Genomic DNA, 25926 nt, shown 5'->3' on the forward strand with positions numbered 1-25926 from the left:
TACCTAATTTTTTTTTCTTTTCAGAGAGACCGAGGGGCTCACTTGGTTGACCAGGCTGGTCTTGAACTCCTGTTCTCAAGCCATCCTCCCACCTCAGCCTCCCAAAGTGCTGGGATTACATGCATGAGCCACCACATCCAGCCTACCTAAAATATTGAATGCTGTTAATAAATCTCCTGAGGCCAGCATAAGAAGGTGATGGGCAAAACTATTGCAGGTATGTTTTTCTGGCTTTTTCATGTATTGGGCCAAACTTTGAAAAGCACTTACTATTAATGGCTAACTTGCAAAATTTGTGATTTATTAAAAGCGGATTTTAATTGTTTTACCTAAAAATAATAGGCCTCTGATCTGCCAAAGATGAAGATTTAATTTCTAGGTGTTCCCCACAATACCTAGAAACATCAGTGGAATCGAGTATTAAACACTTTAGAACTATTCTCATCAAAGTTCTTTAATATATAATACAGCAAAAGAAAAGTTTCTTTTCTAAAGGCTTCTCTATACTTTTTTTAATAGTTGAATTTCATTTCTGAAGGCTCCTAAAAAGAATAGAATTTAGATCTTTATTAAAGAGGAAATATATTTTCCATGTTTAATTTAAATTACATTCCATCAGTCATTTGCAATCTTAGCCTACACGGAATTTCTTTTTTTGGTAGTTTTTATGTTTGGGCTTTAGGAGGGGATTCCCAATAATCTCTATATAAATATTTCTAATCTCTATAGAAATATTTTAACATTTCAATGTAAATTAGTTTTTTAAAGCTATTTTATCCATAAAAATAATAAATTTGCATGGCTGAGGGTGAAGTAATGTGTTACCAGGACCCCTCAGTTTTGGGGGTTGTGAGTAGATCCCATCTTCATGTTCCTCCAGCCCAGCCCAAGCCTGGCTCAGGGCGTCCTCCCCCATTTGCCAGGAACCACCATCCCCAGGGATTCTATGTGCCCTGCCTGACCAGTGTTCTCCATCAGAGTTTACCAATCTTTTGTTCATTCCCTCAGAGCACAGCTAAGCAAGAGTACACTAATTTGAAAATTAACTCAAGCAAATAGAGGAACAATATCCCCAACACATTGCATTTTAACATAGGGTTTCCTGGACACACTGTTTCAACCCAAGAGTTGGGCTAATAGTAGGAGTTCCATCTGCTAAAATACGGCTGTCAGCTTCAGAGGGAAATTCATGAACGTCTTCGTAGTTTGTTTTTACGTTTCACTTGGCACTGTTTCTAAAATTTCCTCTGAAGCCAAAAAATAAGTTATTTCCCAGCACACTGGGCACTTTTCATTTATCATTGGATTGATTTTTGTAACTTGCAGTAGGAGCTGAAATCGACCAGGGGGTTCTTATCCAACAGACAGCAGCAAAACTCTTTGTGTATCTGCGTTCCTTTCAACAAGCGTGACTTCCTCAATGGCATCATTCGTGAGCGTAACACAGAGCTCAGCAATAACGTTTCTTCACTAACCCTACCAGGTATCCAACATAGGATGTTACTTCCTTTCACTGTTTTCCGACTCCTGGCAGATATTAATCATTGGGATTTGGGAACAAGGAAATAGAAATTCTGAGAATGCTTGGGAATTCCCAAATTCATATGATTTTCATAACACTTCACTTACAAGTTTTTGAAAAATAATAAGTGACTATAATAACAAGCAAATAGTCGTTTTTTTCTGTAACAGGATTATATGAAAAGTTTTAGTAGTCTTCTGTTTTTAAAAGATATGATAACAAATGATGATTTCTTATTATTAGGAGCCAACATATTGTAACAAGATTATAAAATCCAATAGCATTAATAGAGAAAACATTAAAAAGAAATGAATATTATCACAAAATAAATGCTAAAGAAAAGTCCTTTAAAGATTGAAAGGTAACACCACAAATACTTAATGCTTTAATCGTTGTTTACATGACATTGTTAAACAAGGCATCAATCATCCCCTCCAATACCATTTAAATAACATAACATTCTGATCTCCTGGCAAGATGAATAGCACTAGAAAGAAGCAACTGTCAAAATCGCCGATTTAAGGGCATATTTTGTTTCTAAAACTTGGCATTTCTTAGAAAACCTCTCATAGGATTTGTAAAACATATACTATGCCTATGAACACATTAATATTTATTTGCAGAAATGGTTCACTGTTAGCAGTGGACAAGGCCATGAACACACACTTGTAACACAGCAACAGATACAAGAAAGTCTGACTGAGGCTCCTTTACTGCTCCTGTCCTGTTCACCTTAACTTTCATCTCCACATGTCAGTGCTTCCTCATCTTGCCTGACTTGAAGTCAGTGCATTTCTTCAAGTCAGTAAGTTCTCTATACTGACTATTAAGCTGTAATTTTCACAGGAAAATTAGAATGTTCCTTCCCATTTTCCTAATTTCTCAACTGATTTTTCTCAGAATTCAGAATCCATAAATATTGAAATGCCAGGAGAGAATTTCCAAATGGAAATGCTGTTCCCTTAGTCCATTTTCAGAAGAAACCGTAGGATAGTGTTATCCTTCTCTTCTCCAATTTTTTTTTTCCTGCAAACTTATGGTTATCACCTCTTTAAGTGAGTAGCTCATAATTTTGCCTCCCCTGCAAATGGTCCCAAAACAGTGAAGTGGGTCCTCTTTAGCTGTGTCTTTAGTACATAATCCTGCATTTCTGACCATATGCAGGGAGTGTGACCCAGGGAAGGATCCCTGACTCAATGGGATTTCTCTTGCTGTCTCTAGAATTTGAACACTGGAACCCAGACGTACAGAGGCTGGGAGCCATCGTGGTGTGCTATATTGATGACGGCAGCAGTGGGTGGTGTGGGGGCAGTTAATTGACAGTTACCTGTTGCTGACATCCCAGGAACTGCCTGAACCTCCTCTTTCCCAGTCATAAGATATCTAAGATTCTGCAGTATTCTTCATTAAATCCTAGCATGGTTTAAGCTAGCCAGAATTAGGTTCTGTTGCTTTCAATCAACAGAACCTTAGCTAATACGTTGTTATTTCCTGGTCTTTGTTCCTTTAATTTTCCAGGAAAAGAAGGGAAAATGGCTTATTGGTTTTAAAAAGAGACAAGGGACAACATACCATTTATGCAAAATTTAGAAGCACTCAAAGGAAACTCTGGAAAGTTCCTGAGACATACCTAGGTAGGATCAGCATAAAACTTGAACAGTGTATCTAGATCATGGTTGCCATGGTTGCCTTGACACAATGAACATCTGTATCAAGATCATATTTTCTTGGTGGGACAGAGAGAAGCACAAGGCGGGACTCACATTTACAGTAATCCTTGTTTTCCAGGGACCATACAACCCAGTTTGTCCAGAGCTGTTCATCTTAAGTTTGTTATCCCACCATAATTATAAATAGAACCTCCTTTTTCTCTCAAGAATATCCCACTTTGGATGATAATTTCTGTGACTACCCATTAAGAATATTTAATAACTATAGAAAACTGCTTCTCTATATTTTTTGTATGTTTGAAACATTTTATAACAAAAATATCTTTAAAGTTATCACCTACACAGAATATAGCTGCCAAATGCTCCTACTCTGCTATTCTCACCATGAATCCCTCTGGGGCCCCTTCCTCCTACGACGCTTGTGAGGATGAAATAAAATAAGCTCTATGAAGTGCCCAACAGTGACCAACACTGAATAAAATACAGCCACCATAGGTGGCCTTCCCTTATGTTCACCAAACTCCTGATAAGTTATTCGGTGATGTTTTAATCTTAATATTTTATGTAGATTATACATTCATCTGATTCAAAATGCAAAAGGTACAAAAGCGTATACAGTTAAAAGTTTCCCAACCCACTACCATTTATCTCCCTGGAGGCAACTGTTTCCAGATTTTTGAATATCCTTAAAGAATATCATATGTATGGAAAAGAAAGATTATATATTTATATGCATCTGTGTATGCATTTTCCTATGAGAGGCTCACAAAGTCTCCTTGAAGAGATATCATTATTACAAATAGCCCTCAATTTACAATAGGGTTATATTCCAATAAACTTATGAAAATATTGTAAGCTGAAAATGCATTTAATACACTTAACCTACTAAACATCATAGCTTAGCTCGGCCTACCTTAAACACTCACATTAACCTACAGTTAGGCAAAATCATCTAACAGAAAGCCCATTTTATAATAAAGTGGGCTTTGAATATCTCATGTAATATAATGAATACTGTACTGAAAGTGGAAAACAGAATGGTTGTATGAGTACTCAAAGTACAGCTTCTGCTGAATGTGTATTGCTTTCAAACTATCTTAAAGTTGAAAAATCATAAGTCAAAATATTCTAAGTCAGGGATTGTTTGTACTTCTACTTTACATGATGAAATTGAGCCTTGAAAAGATTAAGTGACTCGCCCAAGGTCACACTGGCAGTTAAATAGTGAAACTTGGATCCAAATTGTTCAGTCACTACATGTATTGTCTTGAAATTTGAAAAAGTGGAAGAGGAATTAAACTACTAAATTGAAGGACTATTTTAGGCATAGAAGAAGCAGATGCCTTCATGTTCAAGTGATTGTGAAAAGCCCACTTGCCCCAAAATATGTCTCCTGGTCATATGAAATTCCACCATTTCAGATTTTTACCTGGGGATTTAGAGTAATCTGCTGTTTTCCTAGAGCTCCCCTAAAATAGAAATAGAAAATTTTGGAAGGCTAAATATATGCTAACATTGGAAAACTCATTTTCTCCCCTTCGTAAGGCAAGGTACTGAAGGAGGGGGCCCTACGGGCTGTGCAGGGACATCCTGGAGGCATGGGGAGAAGAAACTGAAAGGCAAGTTTGTATGGAACAAAGAATACCGATCTCAGGATTCTCCCTTGAACCTGCCCTAACTTTGTTCAAATAGACTTAGCCACTGACCTGCTGTCAAAAGACCACAGCCAATCTGACTTGTTTTCAATATAATGATGAATATTGATTTGGTCCCTTCATCCAACATTCTCAGCTGGATCTTTTTTGACCAAGGATATACATTACTAGGTGAGTACAGGCAGTTAATTCTTCCACACGGGACTTCGGAGTTTCTGAGTTAACCAGAATCACCCACCTTAACATCTGCCAGTTTATACCCCAAGTCCTGACCAGTGCCCCCTACCTGCTATGCCTCATGTTTTCAATAGAGCATAAAATCAGAAATGAAAGATGAAACATCATAGCCAATATCACAGAAATACAAAGGATCCTAAGAAACTGCTAGGTATAATTACACACTAACTAATTGGATCATCTAGAAGAAATGGATAAATTCCCAGACACATAAAACCTACCAAGATTGACTCATGAAGAAATTTAAAAATCTGAACAGACTAATAGCAAGCAAGGAGGTTGAATCAGTAAGAAAATGTCTCCTATCAATGAAAAACCCAAAACCAGATGGCTTCCCAGATTAATTCTACCAAATATTTTAAGAAGAAATAATACCAGTCCTTCTCAAACTCTTCCAAAAAGCTGAAGTGGAGGGAATACTTCCAAACTCATCTTACAGGGCCAGCATTACCCTGATTCCAAAGCCAGACAAGAACACTACAAGAAAGGAAAATGACAGGCCAATATCCTTGATCTACATAGATGCAAAAATCCTCAACAAAATCCTAGCAAACCAAATTCAATAGCACATTGAAAGAATCATTCACCATGATCATGTCATGGTTCAACATAAGCAAATCAATACATATAATATACCATATTAGAAAAATAAAGGATAGAAACTATATGGCCATCACAATAGATATAGAAAAAGATTTTGACAAAATTCGAAACCCTTTCATGGTGAAAAAAAAAAACACCCAACAGATCACGTATTGAGGGACTGTATCCCAACAAAATAAAGGCCATATATGACAAACCCATAGCTAACACCATGATCAATGGTGAAAAGGTGAAACTTTTCCTCTACCATCAGGAACAAGACAAGGATGCCCACAGACACCACTTCTCAGGGTAATTAGGCAAAAGAAAGAAATAAAAGGCATCTTAATAGGAAAGGAAGAAGTGAAACTGTCTCTACTGACGGCATGATCTTGTTATATATAGAAAACCCTACAAACTTCACTAAAGAAAGGTTAGAACTCAACACAAAGAAGGGAACAATAGACACTGGGGGACTCCAAAGGTGGGAGGGAAGGATGGTGGGAGCAAGGGTTGAAAAACTACCTATCGATTACTATGCTCACTGCTTGGGTGGTGGGATCATTAGAAGCCCAAACCTCAGCACCATGCAATATACCTGTTTAAGAAACCTGTACATCTACGCTCCTGACTCTAAAATGAAACATGCAATATTTAAAAAACAAAAACAAATAAATAAAATTTGAAAACTGTTAGAACTGAACTGATAGGTGATATCAGTAAAGTTGTAGGATACAAAATCAACATATAGAGCCTTGAACACAGCAACATCCAGCTGTCTGACACGAAAGTCTCAGGGGCAAGAAAACCTCTATATGAACTCAGAAACAATGAGCTAAGTTGTGTTTATGTCTGAAAGGATGTTAAGAACTTCATTCATGTTACATCAGAGCCAACAGAAAGAACCAACAGGAAACCTGTACCCAACAAACAGAAATGACAAGATGAAGGGAAAGCAGAGGTAAGGGCTTACCTTAGAAAGGGCAAGTGATTAGCTCAATATACAATACAATGTTTGCTCCTGAGCCAAAAATTTGTACAATAATTTGGATATTACTTGCACAACCAGAAAAATCAGCCACTCATTAGGAAAATGCGTTTCTGTAGAAGTCTTAGGACTCAGCTATCTATAATAACATGAAAAGACAATATTTTCATCCAAAATGAGTATTTTTGTTTGTCTTGGCTTGTTATTCTAACGTCAACAGCCTCTAAATAAACTGTTGAAGTACATGATATAACCACCTCTTTCTCCATCTTTCCCATTGCTCCCATAGGGTTTCAGTTGTGCAATTTCACCATTAGCAAAGCTTTTTGCTGAAATCTGGCTTTTCAAAGGGAGAGTATCCAGAAACAGAAGATGCTGATCTGGGAGGCTCTTCCTAATAGAACTGCTGCTTCAGTTTAACTTGAAAAAGCCCACACCCAGTTCCTAATGACAAACATCTGAACACCGGGTTCAGATGTTTGAACACCTGAGCAAGACCATGCTATGCCTCCTGCTCGCTCTGTTCTATAAGCAACCCACTGATTGCTCCCTGTGAAGAGGAGCCTGCCAGGGGAGCAGCATTCCACCAGACCCTGATTTAGCAAGATATTTCCGTATCATTCCCCCAACCAGCTGGAAGTCCTCCACTGCTCTTGTGTAAAAATCTAACTCATCTCGCTGAATTTCCTGATTTAAAAGTCTAATTCATTTCACCAAAAGTGTGACAGAAGGAAACCAAGTACACCATCTCTCTCTTACCAAACCAAAGCTATTGCATGTGCATTCTGGGGGGAAAACATGGTCCAAATATGTTATGGAGGGGGTGCCAGCCCAGTGTCATCCTCTTACTATTGCCATAGGATCTTGGCTGATGGCATCAGAGGAAAAACAAGTTTATCGATTACTTTCAACCATTAAGCTCACTCCTCCATGAAAAATAAGTCACAAGTCCAATGTCTCTTATTAAAATAAGCACTGCAAAATATAAAGGAGTCACAGTTTTAAAATGGGACACACGTTCTCTAAGCAGTGAACCATGTTAGAGGTGCACTGTTTACATTGTATAACGTCCCCTGGAGCCAGGGTTAGGAAGCGCATCTGTTCTTTGGTGTTCTGGGATGAAGGAGAAAGGAAAATGTGCTGCCAGAAGTGCGTGGGAAGGAGCCCATGAGATAAAGGAAGTAAATCCATTTGCTGATTGCAATAATAATGGTAATACACGAAGCTATACATACATACATACATACATACATGCAAATTTTCACATTTTTTTAAAAAAAGAACTTAAGGCTTCCACTCATCTAATCAGCCCTTATGAACTCTCCTGATTAGCTGCAAGGAAAATCTTCCTTTCTCCTCTTTCTTGCACCATCCTGGGCTCCCTTTTGACTTGTTTTTTTTTTTTTTAACTTATAAACGATCAGCTCATATTCTGAAGTTTGTAGTCCCCTCCCGCCCCCTCTCTCTCTATACGGCTCATTTACATTGGCAGCTGTCGTGCTGCTGGGCATCCTCAAACCCACAAGTTTCCCTTTAATGTTTGAGCAGACAAACATGATCATGCACTAGGCATCACTGTGCCACTCAAAATGCTTTTTTGTTTTTTTTATTGCATCTGAGAGAAATCTCAAGGTTGCAAACCTGGAGTCAGAATTGTCTCCATGTGTCTCAGTGGGAAGAGTATCGTGTGAAGAAACAAGTTGATTCTACTAATCAAAAGGAATTTTTTTTGATATCAGGTCATCCTCCGAATGAATTTATATTACCGAGTGGAGGGTCACATGAAGAAAATGGTCAAACAGCACCACCTAGAGCAAGAGCTGAGAAGTGCAGTGGAGCCGGGCTGTGTCAGGAAAGAGAAGCAAGCTGGGGCCTGGCTCAGCGCTCTCCCCTCTGCTCCTGTCTGCACGGAAAGATTAGGATGACAGTGGCAGGAAGCCTGTGCACCTAGTATGCATCACTTGAAGGGAACACACAGATTCCAGTAAACAGTTGGAAGGAAATGTTAATACCAGGCTCTGCTAAACAATATGAAATGACTCCTAGATGAGACAAGCAACTTTCATCAAAGTTCCCTGATACCTGAAAAGACAGCCCAGGGGATCCTGCACTACATGTGGTGTATGTAAATTAAGCGGGTTTTTTTCCCCTTTGTAATCAAGGCTCATACACAAACAAAATCACACTTTAGAAACGGCCTATTTCAACTTGTAACTAGCTTGCTTTCAGGGGCTCCAGGTCAAAAAGAAATAGAGCACAAAGACGCTTTCTCCTTAGGGATCATACACAAATTCACTCTGTCCGTTTCTTTCCCACATGGAGCAACAAAGCCGTCAGACCTCTCCATCCACACATCGGGTCCTTCCTGATTAAAGTGAGATAAATCATAGCCCTCTCTCTCCAGATGGCAGGCGACAAGAGGGGGATGCTTGCCTCAAGAAGTCCTCCCCATCCCTCTGCATTCATGCAAGCCCGAGCGGAGAGATGCAAGAAATTACGGATGCATTTTAATTCCCCAGACACTGCAATTAAAAATGGAAATTTTTTGGCCACGCCTGTTGGCTCACGCCTGTAATCCCAGCACTTTCAGAGGCCGAGGTCGGCGGATCACCTGGGGTCAGGAGTTCGAGACCAGCCTGGCCAACATGGTGAAACCCTGTCTCTACTAAAAATACAAAAATTAGCTAGGAATGGTGGTGGGCGCCTGTAGTCCCAGCTACTCGGGAGGATGAGGCAGGAGAATCACTTGAACCCGGGAGGCAAAGTTTGCAGTGAGCCAAGATCGCACCACTGCACTCCACTCTGGGTGACAAAGGAAGACTTCATCTCAAAAAATGTTTTTAAAAAATGGAAGTGTTGTTCTTTCATTTGTAAATGTGTTTTGGTAAAAGAGGGGCAGTTTAAGCAACCCTTTCTATTGTCTACATTGTTAAAATTCATCCGACATGGACTCTTGACTCCGTTTTGCCTGGGCAGACCCAATTCAAGCATTTACAACAGCTATAACCTCCTCAAATCAAAAAGAGGAATCAGCATTATTGCTAAGTTCAAATAAGGTCTTGTTTTATTTCATTTTTATTTTTGAATGCAGCCATTCCTCCATGTGCTGTCATCAGGTAAGATTGTCAGTCCTGATTAGGTAAAGGTATTATTACAAAATGCAATTCTTAAAAATTCAGTGTCTAACTACACTTTTAATAAGCCTTTCCCCCTCCCCTATGTATTCTCCCTTAGACACCCCTTCTCAAATTTAAAATCACAGAAACTAAAATATGATGCCTAAAGAGAGCCTAGCGACTGCCCAGTCCTCTAATTTGATGAGTGGGAGTACTGAAGCCCAGAGGAGGTCAAGTAATTTGTTCCCAATGTGTTAGAGAAGAAGAAAATGACCAGCTGGGAAATCCCACTCATGTCAAGGCAGAGGCACAGGGCCACAGACTGTGGTTGAATTGTGCCACACTCCTACATCCTTCTTTAGGAATCACAGAACATTCCTGTGTTGAGTCGGAGTCACTGACTTCCTTTTCAGGCTGATTGAGTTCTGTCCTTACAGGCTGCGACAAGAAGTTTTGGTATTATGCTACACCAAGACCATTTATCTAGTTCAAGAAATGCACAGTCCTTAGAGCCCAGCAACTTTCCCCATGTCCAGTAAATGTAGCTTCTCCATTAGAAGCTGTCAGAATGGAGCCTTCTGGCTCATCTTGATTTTGATTTGTGCAAGAATGAATGGTTGTGCTAAGACAGCTTTCCTAGCTGATAGAGAGCGAAACTTTTTTCTCATCATCTATAAAAAAATTAAATTAGAACTTTTTTCTCATAATCTGTGAAAAAATATTAAATTAAATCTGGCTCGTCTTGATTTTGATTTGTGCAAGAATGAATGGTTGTGCTAAGACAGCTTTCCTAGCTGATAGTGAGCAAAACTTTTTTCTCATAATCTATAAAAAATATTAAATTAGAAGCATAGAGTTTATTTCATGACTTTTATCTTCCTGCAATTTTGTTGTGGGCATAAATGATTTGTTTTTATCCTGCCTGCACCCCAATCCCTTTTCCAAGAGACTAAAAGAGTATCTAGTGCAAAGTGGAGACTCAAATATTTTTTAATAAACAGTGATCACAGCCACCCAGTGCATGTTGCCAAATGCCAACCCCATAAATAATCAAACACATCATCTCATTCAGCCAATCAAAATCAAGTGCTACCTATTTTTTTAAGTTTTCATAGCCCTTGGGCATCTGCTTTCTCAGCATTTCCCAAACTTGAGTCATTCTCATCCTGCCTTCCTAATTTTGATCTGTCAATTACCTCTACTATTATTTATTTCATATATTTTTAAATAGACCCACTTTTGAAACTTAAATACACGCCTTTTAAAAGGAAGCTTTCTTACTACTATACATCAAAAGCCATTATTACTTGTTCTAAGTACTCATAACAAGATGGTCACAACTATTAAAATTTACTAATGTGCATCCACATACTCTCTAAATTCATGGAGCATCTGCACACACTTTAAGAAACAATTCTGCATTACTCACTCAATTTTCTTGACATCCTTCTGAGGCAGGACAAACCTTGGGCCCAAAGAATTGAGGTAGGAGTCCAAGCAAGTTGCCAGCCACATAAAGGCAAACCTTGGCTCCGAAGTCAGGACTACCAGCCCCTAGGTTATGGTTCATGCTCTTTCCTCTGCTCTCCAGAACCTCCTATCTCCAAGTGTAGTTAGCAGCCCAGATGCAGCAGCATCCTCTAGAGACTTGTTAAAAATGCAGAAGCTCAGGCTCCACCCCAGGCCTATGCAGACTGAATCTGCATTTTAACAAGGTCCAGGTAATTCACGAGCACATTAAGTTTGAAAAGGCCTGGTCTAGATCAGCAGTTCTCTAACTTAGCAGCACATTAGAACCATCTGTAGAGACTTTAAAAATACCAGTGCCTGGGCTTCACCTCCCAGAGAATCTGACTTAAGTGTCTGGGGTTTGCCCTGAGTCTAGGTATTTTTAAAAACTCAGCTTATACAAAGCTGGCAGGGCCGGGCACAGTGGCTCATGCATATAATCCCAGCAGTTTGTGAGGCCAAAGTGGGCAGATTGCTTGAGTCCAGGAGTTTGAGATTAGCCTGGGCTAAAACCACATCCCTACAAAAAAAAAAAATACAAAAAGTAGTTGGGCATGGTGGTGGCACATACCTGTAGTCCCGGCTACTCAGGAGGCTGAGTCCTCACTTCAACCCAGGAGGTCACGGTCTGGTCAACAGAGCAAGACCCTGTATCAAAACAAACAAACAAGCAAACAAAAAATGCTAGCAGCTTACCAGCTAGGGAGGCCTGTAGAGCCAAGTTTTCCAAATGGGGCTACATTAGTTGTTCCAGAACTTTAGCTGCATCAAAACCACCTGGATGGCTTGTTCAGCTACAGAGGGTCTGGCCATGCCCCTAGAGTTTCCAGCTGAGGGTCTGGAATGAGGCCCGATGATTTGCATTTCTAACAATCTCCAGGTGATGCTGATGCTGTGGGTCCAGGGACCACATTTTGAGAATCTATGCTAAATGAATTGGAGAAGACCAAAGCTCAAACTTATTCCAAGAACTTTTCAAGGCCCACCTGCAAGTTGTAGTGGAAGTAAGCATCTAAGGGTGCAAAAAAGTTTCACTGTAGACTAAGGCCTTTTACCTGAGCTCTCAAATGTTCACATTTCTCTTATCAACCTAAATAACAAACAGAGAGAGGCTCTCCACAAGAAAAAGATATTCGTTTGGAAACAGAGCCTTGCAATAGAAACAGGCAAGCCAGAGTAAACTATATGCATATTCACGGAGGTAAAGGAAGACAAAAGAAAAAATGAGGAAGATTATATGATCATTTGGAAACGATTATCCTTGGCTACAAAGATCAATAACAAAGGTGATGCCAGGCACAGGTTGGACAGGCAGTTGTTGGGCAAATATCCTTCAGAAGCATTGTTGTGTGCAAAGTTGCAATGGGCTTTGTGCAAGATTGTGTTTTTTGCAGTCTTCTGTGATAAGTTTTTGTTATCAGGCATACAAGCCCAAGAATCCTTTATTGCATGACCTTCCCTGGCTCTATTTGTCAGGGTTTTGGTTAGGGGAGGGGTATTTTTAACACTCTCAATGTAAAAAATGCCATAAGGTAGGTACCCCAATTGCTTGTTTCGTCTTCATAAAATAACTTTTCCACCCGAACAAAGTCTACACAAAAATTGTAAAAATACCCTGGCATGCAGTCCCTGGAAAAGTCTGGAGTCATTCTCGGGGTTCCCACCCAGGTGGGCAAGCATAGCCACCACAGATAAACACAAAGTAGGGGTCCCCGCTATGGTTCAGTGGCAGGCAGTGGCCCTGGTTCTGATATTTGGCTGAAAACACAGCTCCTCTTTGTCACCCTCAGGACATTTCAGCTATTTCCTAGATAATAGTCTCACTTCACCCTGCACAAAACAGGCACATGATCATGTCACTCTGACCTGGTTTGAGTCCAAGGAGAATTTTGTTTTTAAAATAATTTAGGTTAGTAGTTAAAATATGAACTTTGGGCCAGGAGTGGTGGCCCATGCCTATAATCCCAGCACTTCGTGAGGCCAAAGTGGGCAGATTGCTTGAGTCCAGGAGTTTGAGACTAGCCTGGGCTAAAACCACATCCCTACAAAAAAAAAAATACAAAAAGTAGTTGGGCATGGTGGTGGCACATACCTGTAGTCCCGGCTACTCAGGAGGCTGAGTCCTCGCTTGAACCCAGGAGGTCACGGTCTGGTCAACAGAGCAAGACCCTGTATCAAAACGAAGAAACAAACAAACAAAAAATGCTAGCAGCTTACCAGCTAGGGAGGCCTGTAGAGGCAAGTTTTCCAAATGGGGCTACATTAGTTGTTCCAAAACTTTAGCTGCATCAAAACCACCTGGATGGCTTGTTCAGCTACAGAGGGTCTGGCCATGCCCCTAGAGTTTCCAGCTGAGGGTCTGGAATGAGGCCCGATGATTTGCATTTCTAACAATCTCCAGGTGATGCTGATGCTGTGGGTCCAGGGACCACATTTTGAGAATCTATGCTAAATGAATCGGAGAAGACCAAATCTCAAACTTATTCCAAGAACTTTTCAAGGCCCACCTGCAAGTTGTAGTGGAAGTAAGCATCTAAGGGTGCAAAAAAGTTTCACTGTAGACAAAGGCCTTTTACCTGAGCTCTCAAATGTTCACATTTCTCTTATCAACCTAAATAACAAACAGAGAGAGGCTCTCCACAAGAAAAAGATATTCGTTTGGAAACAGAGCCTTGCAATAGAAACAGGCAAGCCAGAGTAAACTATATGCATATTCACGGAGGTAAAGGAAGACAAAAGAAAAAATGAGGAAGATTATATGATCATTTGGAAATGACTATCCTTGGCTACAAAGATCAATAACAAAGGTGATGCCAGGCACAGGTTGGACAGGCAGTTGTTGGGCAAATATCCTTCAGAAGCATTGTTGTGTGCAAAGTTGCAATGGGCTTTGTGCAAGATTGTGTTTTTTGCAGGCTTCTGTGATAAGTTTTTGTTATCAGGCATACAAGCCCAAGAATCCTTTATTGCATGGCCTTTCCTGGCTCTATATGTCAGGGTTTTGGTTAGGGTAGGGGTATTTTTAACACTCTCAATGTAAAAAATGCCATAAGGTAGGTACCCCAATGATTTGTTTGGTCTTCATAAAGTAACTTTTCATAAAATCTCTGTAAACGTGGAAATATCTACACCGCTATCCCTGTAAATGTGTAAACATTTACAACGCTATCTGTATAAACATGGAACTATTTACACCGCCGTCTCTATAAACATGGAAATATCTACACCGTTATCTGTATAAACATGGAAATATCTACATCGCTATCTGTATAAACAGGGAAATATCTCCACCGCTATCTGTATAAACATGGAAATATCTACACCACTTTCTGTATAAAGATGGAAATATCTACACCGCTATCTGTATAAACATGGAAATATATACAATGCTATCTGCGTAAACATGGAAATATCTACACAGCTATCTGTGTAAACTTGGAAATATCTACACAGCTATCTGTGTCAAAATGGAAATATCTACAAAGCAATCTGTGGAAAGACGGAAATACCTACACTGCTATCTCTGTGAACATGGAAATATCTACACCGCTATTTGTATAAACATGGAAATATCTATACCGCAGTCTCTATAAACATGAAAATAACTCCACTGCTATCTGTATAAACATGAAAATATCTACACCGCTATCTGTATAATCATGGACATACCTAAACCACAATCTGTATAAACATGGAAATATCTACGACGGTATGTGTGTAAACATGGAAATATCTACACAGCTATCTGTGTAAACTTGGAAATATCTACACAGCTATCTGCGTAAACATGGAAATATCTACACGGCAATGTGTGCAAAGATGGAAATAACTACAACGCTATCTCTGTAAACTTGGAAATATCTACACCGCTACCTGTATAAATATGGAAATATCTACACCGCTGTATGTATAAACAAGGAAATATCTACACCGCCATCTGTAGAAACATGGAAATATCTACACCGAAATCTCTATACACATGGAAATACCTACATCGCTATCTGTATAAATATGGAAATATATACACCACTGTCTCTATAAACATGGAAATACCTACACCGCTTTCTCTATAAACATGAAAATATCTACACTGCTATCGCTATATACATGGAAATATCTACACCTCCATCTCTATAAACATGAAAATATCTACACCGCCATCTTCAGAAACATGAATGTATCTACACCGCCATCTGTATAAACATGGAAATATCTACACCACTATCTGTATAAACGTGGAAATATCTTCACTGCCATCTGTATAAACATGGAAATATCTACACCGCCATCTGTATAAAGATGGAAATATCTACAGCGCAATCTGTATAAATATGGAAATAACTACACCGCTATCTCTATAGACATGGAAACATCTACATCGCTATCTGTATAAACATGGAAATATCTACACTGCCATCTGTATAAAGATGGAAATATCTACACTGCGAGCTGTATAAACATGGAAATATCTACACCGCTATCTGGATAAAGATGGAATTACCAACACCGCTATCTGTATAAACATGGAAATACCTACACCGCTATCTCTATAAACATGAAAATACTTACACCACCATCTCTATAAACCTGGAAATATTTACACCGCTATCTCTATAAACTTAGAAATAACTATACCGCCATCTCTATGAACATGGAAATATCTACACCGCTATCTGCATAAACATGGAAATATCTACACAGACATCTGTATAAACATGGAAATATGTACACCGCCATCTCTATAAACATGAAAATACCTACACCGCCATCTTCAGAAACATGGATGTATCTAAACCGCCATCTGTATAAACATGGAAATATCTACACCACTATCTGTATAAACATGGAAATATCTTCACCGCCATCTGTATAAACATGGAAATATCTACACCGCCATCTGTATAAAGTTGGAAATAACTACACCACAATCTGTATAAATATGGAAACACCTACACCGCTATCTCTATAGACATGGAAATTTCTACATCGCTATCTGTATAAACATGGAAATATCTACACTGCCATCTGTATAAAGATGGAAATATCTACACCGCGAGCTGTATAAACATGGAAATATCTACAGCGCTATCTGTACAAACATGGAAATACCAACACCGTTATCTGTATAAACATGGAAATATCTAAACCGCTGTCTCTATAAACATGAAAATACTTACACCATCATCTCTATAAACATGGAGATATTTACACCGCTATCTCTATAAACATAGAAATAACTTCACCGCCATCTCTATAAACATGGAAATATCTACACCGCCATCTGCATAAACATGGAAATATCAACACAGATATCTGTATAAACATGGAAATATCTACACTGCCATCTGTATAAACTTGGAAATATCTACACTGACATCTGTAGAAAGATGGAAATGTCTACAAAGAGATCTGTATCAACATGGGAATTTCTACACCGCTACCTGTATAAACATGGATATATCTACACCGCTATCTGTATCAGCATGGAAATAACTACACCACAAACTGTATAAACATGGAAATATGTACAATGCTATCTCTGTAAACATGGAAATATCCACACAGCTATCTGTGTAAACTTGGAAATATCTACACCGCTATCTGTGTAAATTTGGCAATACCTACACCGCAATCTATGCAAAGATGGAAATACCTACAACGCTATCTCTGTAAACATGGAAATATCTACACCGATATCTGTATAAACATGGAAATATCTACACTGCCATCTGTATAAACATGGAAATACCTACACGGCTTTCCCTATAAACATGAAAATATCTACACTGCTATCTCTATATACATGGAAATATCTACACCTCCATCTCTATAAACATGAAAATATCTACACCGTCATCTTCAGATACATGGGTGTATCTACACCGCCATCTGTATAAACATGGAAATATCTACATCACTATCTGTATGAACATTGAAATATCTTCACTGCCATTTGTATAAACATGGAAATATCTACACCGCCATCTCTATGAACATGGAAATATCTACACCGCTATCTGCATAAACATGGAAATATCTACACAGACATCTGTATAAACATGGAAATATCTACACCGCCATCTCTATAAACATGAAAATATCTACACCACCATCTTCAGAAACATGGATGTATCTACACTGCCATCTGTATAATCATGGAAATATCTACAACACTATCTGTATAAACATGGAAATAACTTCACTGCCATCTGTATAAACATTGAAATAACTACACAGCCATCTGTATAAAGATGGAAATATCTACACCGCAATCTGTATAAATATGGAAATACCTACACCGCTATCTCTATAGACATGGAAATAGCTACACCGCTATCTGTATAAACATGGAAATATCTACACTGCCATCTGTATATAGATGGAAATATCTACACCGCGAGCTGTATAAACATGGAAATATCTTCACCGCTATCTGTATAAACATGGAAATAACAACACCGTTATCTGTATAAACATGGAAATATCTACACTGCTAACTCTATAAACAAGAAAATACTTACACCACCATCTCTATAAACATGGAGATATTTACAACGCTATCTCTATAAACATAGAAATAACTACACCGCCATCTCTATAAACATGGAAATATCTACACCGCCATCTGAATAAACATGGAAATATCTACACAAACATCTGTATAAACATGGAAATATCTACAGTGCCATCTGTATAAACTTGGAAATATCTACACTGACATCTGTAGAAAAATGGAAATGTCTACAAATCGATCTGTATAAACATGGGAATTTCTTCATCGCTACCTGTATAAACATGGAAATATCTACACCGCTATCAGTATCAACATGGAAATAACTACACCGCAATCTGTATAAACACGGAAATATCTACAATGCTATCTCTGTAAACATGGAAATATCTACACAGTTATCTGTGTAAACTTGGAAATATCTACACCGCTATCTGTGTAAATTAGGCAATACCTACACCGCAATCTGTGCAAAGATGGAAATACATACAATGCTATCTCTGTAAACATGGAAATATCTACACCGAGATCTGTATAAACATGGAAATATCTACACCGCGTTCTGTATATACATGGAAATATCTGCACCGCTATCTGTAAAAACATGGAAATATCTACACAGCTATCTCTATAAACATGGAAATATCTACACCGCCATCTGTATAAACATGGAAATACCTACAAAGTCATCTGTATAAACATGGAAATATCTACACAGCCATCTGTATAAACATTGAAATATCTACACACCCATGTGTATATACATGGAAATATCTACACAGCTATCTGTATAAACATGGAAATAACTACACCGCTATTTGTATAAACAAGGAAATATCTACACCGCCATCTGTTTAAACATGTAAATATATACACAGACATCTGTTTATACATGGAAATATCTACACCGCTATCTGTATAAACATGCTAATAACTACACCACTATCTGTATAAATGTGGAAATATTTGCACCGCTATCCCTATAAACATGGTAATATCAACACCGCGATCTGTAAACATGGAAATACCTACACCATGATGTGCATAAACATGGAAACATCTACACCGTGATCTGTATAAACATGGAAATATCTACACTGCTATCTCTATAAACATGGAAATATCTACAACAATATCTGTATAAACATGCAAATATCCACACCGCTATCTCTATTAACATGGAAAAGTCAACACCGCTATCTCTATGAACATGGGAATATCTACACCGCCATCTCTATAAACATGGAAATATCTACACCGCGATCAGTATAAACATGGAAATATCTACACCGCTATCTGTATAAACATGGAAATATCTCCACTGCTATCTCTATAAACATCGAAATATCTACACCGCAATCTGTATAAACATGGAAATACTTACAAAGTTATCTGTATAAACATGGAAATAACTACACCGCCATCTGAATAAACATGGAAATATCTACACAGCCATGTGTATATACATGGAAATATCTACACCGCTATCTATATAAACATGGAAATAACTACACCGCTTTCTGTATAAACATGGAAATATTTACACCGCCACCTACATATCCATAGAAATATCTGCGCTGCCATCTGTGTAAACATGGAAATATCTACACGGTCATCTGTGCATAGATGGAAATATCAACACCGCCATCAGTACAAACATGGAAATATCTGCAACGCTATCTGTATAAACATGGAAATATATACACCACGGTCTGTATAAACAAGGAAATATCTACACCGCTATCTGTATAAACATGGAAATATCTACACCTCTATCTGTATAAACATGGAAATATCTACACCGTTATCTGTATAAACATGGAAATATCTACACCGTTATCTGTATAAACATGGAAATATCTACACGGCTATCTCTATAAACATGGAAATATCTACAATGCCATCTGTAAAAACATGGAAATACCTATACAGTCATCTGTATAAACATGGAAATAGCTACAACACCATCTGTATAAATATCGAAATATCTACAATGCCATCTGTATACACATGGAAATACCTACATGGCAATCTGTGTATAGATGGAAAAATCAACACCCCCATCTGAACAAACATGGAAATATCTACACCGCTATCTCTATAAACATGGAAATATCTACACTGTGGTCTGTATAAACATGGAAATATCTACACTGGTATCTGAATAAACATGGAAATATCTCCATAGGCATCTGTATAAACATGGGAATATCTGCACCGCTATCTGTATAAACATGGAAATACCTACACAGTGATGTGTAGGAACATGGAAATATCTACACTGCCATCTGTATAAACATGGAAATACCTACACAGCCCTCTGTATGAATATGGAAATATCTCCATAGGCATCTGTATAAACATGGGAATATCTGCACCGCTATCTGTATAAACATGGAAATACCTACACCGCTATCTCTATAAACATGGAAATATTTACACCGCTAATTGTATAAACATGGAAATATCTACACCGCCATCTGTATAAACATGGAAATACCTACAAAGTCATCAGTATAAACATGGAAATATCTACACAGCCATCTGTATACACATGGAAATATCTACACAGACATCTGTATATACATGGAAATATCTACACTGCCATCTGTATAAACATGGAAATAACTACACCGCTATTTGTATAAACAAGGAAATATCTACACCGCCATCTGTTTAAACATGGAAATATATACACAGACATCTCTTTATACATGGAAATATCTACACCGCTATCTGTGTAAACATGCTAATAACTACACCGCTATCTGTATAAATGTGGAAATATATGCACCGCTTTCCCTATAAACATGGAAATAACTACACCGCGATCTGTATAAACATGGAAATATCTACACCGCCATCTACATATCCATAGAAATATCTGTGCCGCCATCTGTATAAACATGGAAATATCTACACGGTCATCTGTGTATAGATGGAAATATCAACACCGCCATCTGCACAAACATGGAAATATCTACACCGCTATCTGTATAAACGTGGAAATATCTACACCGCGGTCTGTATAAACATGGAAATATCTACACCGCTATCTGCATAAACATGGAAATAACTACACCGCTATCTATATAAACATGGAAATATCTGCACCATGATCTGTATAAACATGGAAATATTTACACCGCTATCTGTATAAACATGGAAATACCTTCACAGTTATCTCTATAAATATGGAAATATCTACACCGCTATCTCTATAAACATTTAAATACCTACACAGCCATCTGTATAAACATGGAAATAGCTACACTGCTATCTCTATAAACACGGAAATATCTACAATGCCATCTGTAAAAACATGGAAATACCTATAGAGTCATATGTATAAACTTGGAAATATCTACACCACCATCTGTATAAACATGGAAATATCTACAATGCCATCTGTATACACATGGAAATACCTAAATGACAATCTGTGTATAGATGGTAGCATCAACAACGCCATCTGTACAAACATGGAAATATCTACACCGCTATCTCTATAAACATGGAAATACCTACACTGCGGTCTGTATAAACATGTAAATATCTACACCGGTATCTGTATAAACATGGAAATATCTACACCACGATCTGTAGAAACATGGAAATATTTACACCGCTATCGGTATAAACATGGAAATAACTGCACCGCTATCTCTATAAACATGGAAATATCTACAAAGCCATCTGTATAAACATGGAAACACCTACACAGTCATGTGTAGGTACATGGAAATATCTACACCGCAATCTGTATAAACACGGAAATATCTACACCGCTATCTGTATAAATATGAAGTATCTAAACCGCTATCTCTATGAAATTGGAAATATCTACACTGCTATCTGTATAAACATGGAAGTATCCTCACTGCTATCTCTATGAGCACGGATATATCTACACCGCTATCTCTATAAACATGGAAATATCAACACCGCAATCTCTATAAACGTGGAAATATCTACACTGCCATCTGTATAAACATGGAAATACCTACAGCGCTATCTCTATAAACATGGAAATATCTACACCGCTATCTGTATAAACATGGAAATATCTACACCGCGATCTGTATATATATGGAAATATCTACACCGCAATCTGTATAAACATGGAAATATCTACACGGCGTTCTGTATATACATGGAAATATCTGCACCGCTATCTGTAAAAACATGGAAATATCTACACAGCTATCTCTATAAACATGGAAATATCTACACCGCCATCTGTATAAACATGGAAATACCTACAAAGTCACCTGTATAAACATGGAAATATCTACAGAGCCATCTGTATAAACATTGAAATATCTACACAGCCATGTGTATATACTTGGAAATATCTACACAGCTATCTGTATAAACATGGAAATAACTACACCGCTATTTGTATAAACAAGGAAATATCTACACTGCCATCTGTTTAAACATGTAAATATATACACAGACATCTGTTTATACATGGAAATATCTACACCGCTATCTGTATAAACATGCTAATAACTACACCGCTATCTGTATAAATGTGGAAATATTTGCACCGCTATCCCTATAAACATGGTAATATCAACACCGCGATCTGTATAAACATGGAAATATCTACACCATGATCTGTATAAACATGGAAATATCTACACCGCGATCTGTATAAACATGGAAATACCTACACCGCGATCTGTATAAACATGGAAATATCTACACCGCCATCTGTATATACATGGAAATATCTACACAGCCATGTGTATATACATGGAATTATCTACACCGCTTTCCCTATAAACATGGTAATATCAACACCGCGATCTGTATAAACATTGAAATATCTACACCATGATCTGTATAAACATGGAAATATCTACACCGCGATCTGTATAAACATGGAAATACCTACACCGCGATCTGTATAAACATGGAAATATCTACACCGCCATCTGTATATACATGGAAATATCTACACAGCCATGTGTATATACATGGAAATATCTACACCGCTATCTATATAAACATGGAAATAACTACACCGCTATCTGTATAAACATGGAAATATCTACACCGCCATCTACATATCCATAGAAATATCTGTGCCGCCATCTGTATAAACATGGAAATATCTACACGGTCATCTGTGTATAGATGGAAATATCAACACCGCCATCTGTACAAACATCGAAATATCTACACCGCTATCTGTATAAACGTGGAAATATCTACACCGCGGTCTGTATAAACATGGAAATATCTACACCGCTATCTGCATAAACATGGAAATAACTACACCGCTATCTATATAAACATGGAAATATCTGCATCATGATCTGTATAAACATGGAAATATTTACACCGCTATCTGTATAAACATGGAAATACCTTCACAGTTATCTCTATAAATATGGAAATATCTACACCGCTATCTCTATAAACATTTAAATATCTACACAGCCATCTGTATAAACATGGAAATAGCTACACTGCTATCTCTATAAACACGGAAATATCTACAATGCCATCTGTAAAAACATGGAAACACCTATAGAGTCATCTGTATAAACTTGGAAATATCTACACCACCATCTGTAAACATGGAAATATCTACAATGCCATCTGTATACACATGGAAATACCTAAATGACAATCTGTGTATAGATGGTAGCACCAACAACGCCATCTGTACAAACATGGAAATATCTACACCGCTATCTCTATAAACATGGAAATACCTACACTGCGGTCCGTATAAACATGTAAATATCTACACCGGCATCTGTATAAACATGGAAATATCTACACCACGATCTGTAGAAACATGGAAATATTTACACCGCTATCGTTATAAACATGGAAATATCTGCACCGCTATCTCCATAAACATGGAAATATCTACAAACCCATCTGTATAAACATGGAAATACCTACACAGTCATGTGTAGGTACATGGAAATATTTACACCTCAATCTGTATAAACACGGAAATAACTTCACCGCTATCTGTATAAATATGATGTATCTAAACCGCTATCTCTATGAAAATGGAAATATCTACACTGCTATCTGTATAAACATGGAAATACCTACACCGCTGTCTCTATAAACATGGAAATATGTACAACGCTAATTGTATAAACATGGAAATATCTCCACTGTTTTCTGTATAAACATGGAAATATCTACACCACGATCTGTATAAACATGGAAATATTTACACCGCTGTCTGTATAATCATGGAAATATCTACACAGCTATCTCTATAAACATGGAAATATCTACACCGCCATCTGTATAAACATGGAAATACCTACAAAGTCATCAGTATAAACATGGAAATATCTACACAGCCATCTGTATAAACATGGAAATATCTACACAGACATCTGTATATACATGGAAATATCTACACCGCTATCTGTATAAACATGGAAATAACTACACCGCTATTTGTATAAACAAGGAAATATCTACACCGCCATCTGTTTAAACATGGAAATATATACACAGACATCTGTTTATACATGGAAATATCTACACCGCTATCTGTATAAACATGCTAATAACTACACCGCTATCTGTATAAATGTGGAAATATTTGCAACGCTTTCCCTATAAACATGGAAATAACTACACCACGATCTGTATAAACATGGAAATATCTACACCACCATCTTCATATCCATAGAAATATCTGTGCCGCCATCTGTATAAACATGGAAATATCTACACGGTCATCTGTGTATAGATGGAAATATCAACACCGCCATCTGTAGAAACATGGAAATATCTACACCGCTATCTGTATAAACGTGGAAATATCTACACCGCGGTCTGTATAAACATGGAAATATCTTCACAGTTATCTCTATAAATATGGAAATATCTACACCGCTATCTCTATAAACCTGGAAATATCTACACAGCCATCTGTATAAACATGGAAATAGCTACACTGCTATCTCTATAAACACGGAAATATCTACAATGCCATCTGTAAAAACATGGAAATACCTATAGAGTCATCTGTATAAACTTGGAAATATCTACACCACCATCTGTATAAACATGGAAATATCTACAATGCCATCTGTATACACATGGAAATACCTAAGTGACAATCTGTGTATAGATGGTAGCATCAACAACGCCATCTGTACAAACATGGAAATATCTACACCGCTGTCTCTATAAACATGGAAATACCTACACTGCGGTCTGTATAAACATGTAAATATCTACACCGGTATCTGTATAAACATGGAAATGGCTACAGCACGATCTGTAGAAACATGGAAATATTTACACCGCTATCTGTATAAACATGGAAATATCTGCACCGCTATCTCTATAAACATGGAAATATCTACAAAGCCATCTGTATAAACATGGAAATACCTACACAGTCATGTGTAGGTACATGGAAATATCTACACCGCAATCTGTAAAAACATGGAAATATCTACACCGCTATCTGTATAAATATGAAGTATCTAAACCGCTATCTCTATGAAAATGGAAATATCTACACTGCTATCTGTATAAACATGGAAGTTTCCTCACTGCTATCTCTATGAGCACGGATATATCTACACCGCTATCTCTATAAACATGGAAATATCTACACCGCAATCTCTATAAACGTGGAAATATCTACACTGCCATCTGTATAAACATGGAAATACCTACAGCGCTATCTGTATAAACATGGAAATATCTACACCGCCATCTGTATAAACATGGAAATACCTACAAAGTCATCAGTATAAACATGGAAATATCTACACCGCTAACTGTATAAACATGGAAATAACTACACCGCTATTTGTATAAACAAGGAAATATCTACACCGCCATCTGTTTAAACATGGAAATATATACACAGACATCTGTTTATACATGGAAATATCTACACCGCTATCTGTATAAACATGCTAATAACTACACCGCTATCTGTATAAATATGGAAATATTTTCAACGCTTTCCCTATAAACATGGAAATAACTACACCGCAATCTGTATAAACACGGAAATATCTACACCGCTATCTGTATAAATATGATGAATCTAAACCGCTATCTCTATGAAAATGGAAATATCTACACTGCCATCTGTATAAACATGGAAATACCTACAGCGCT

The sequence above is a fragment of the Pan paniscus genome, chromosome 8 (genome assembly GCF_029289425.2).
Source record: "Pan paniscus chromosome 8, NHGRI_mPanPan1-v2.0_pri, whole genome shotgun sequence".
Classification (NCBI taxonomy): domain Eukaryota; kingdom Metazoa; phylum Chordata; class Mammalia; order Primates; family Hominidae; genus Pan; species Pan paniscus.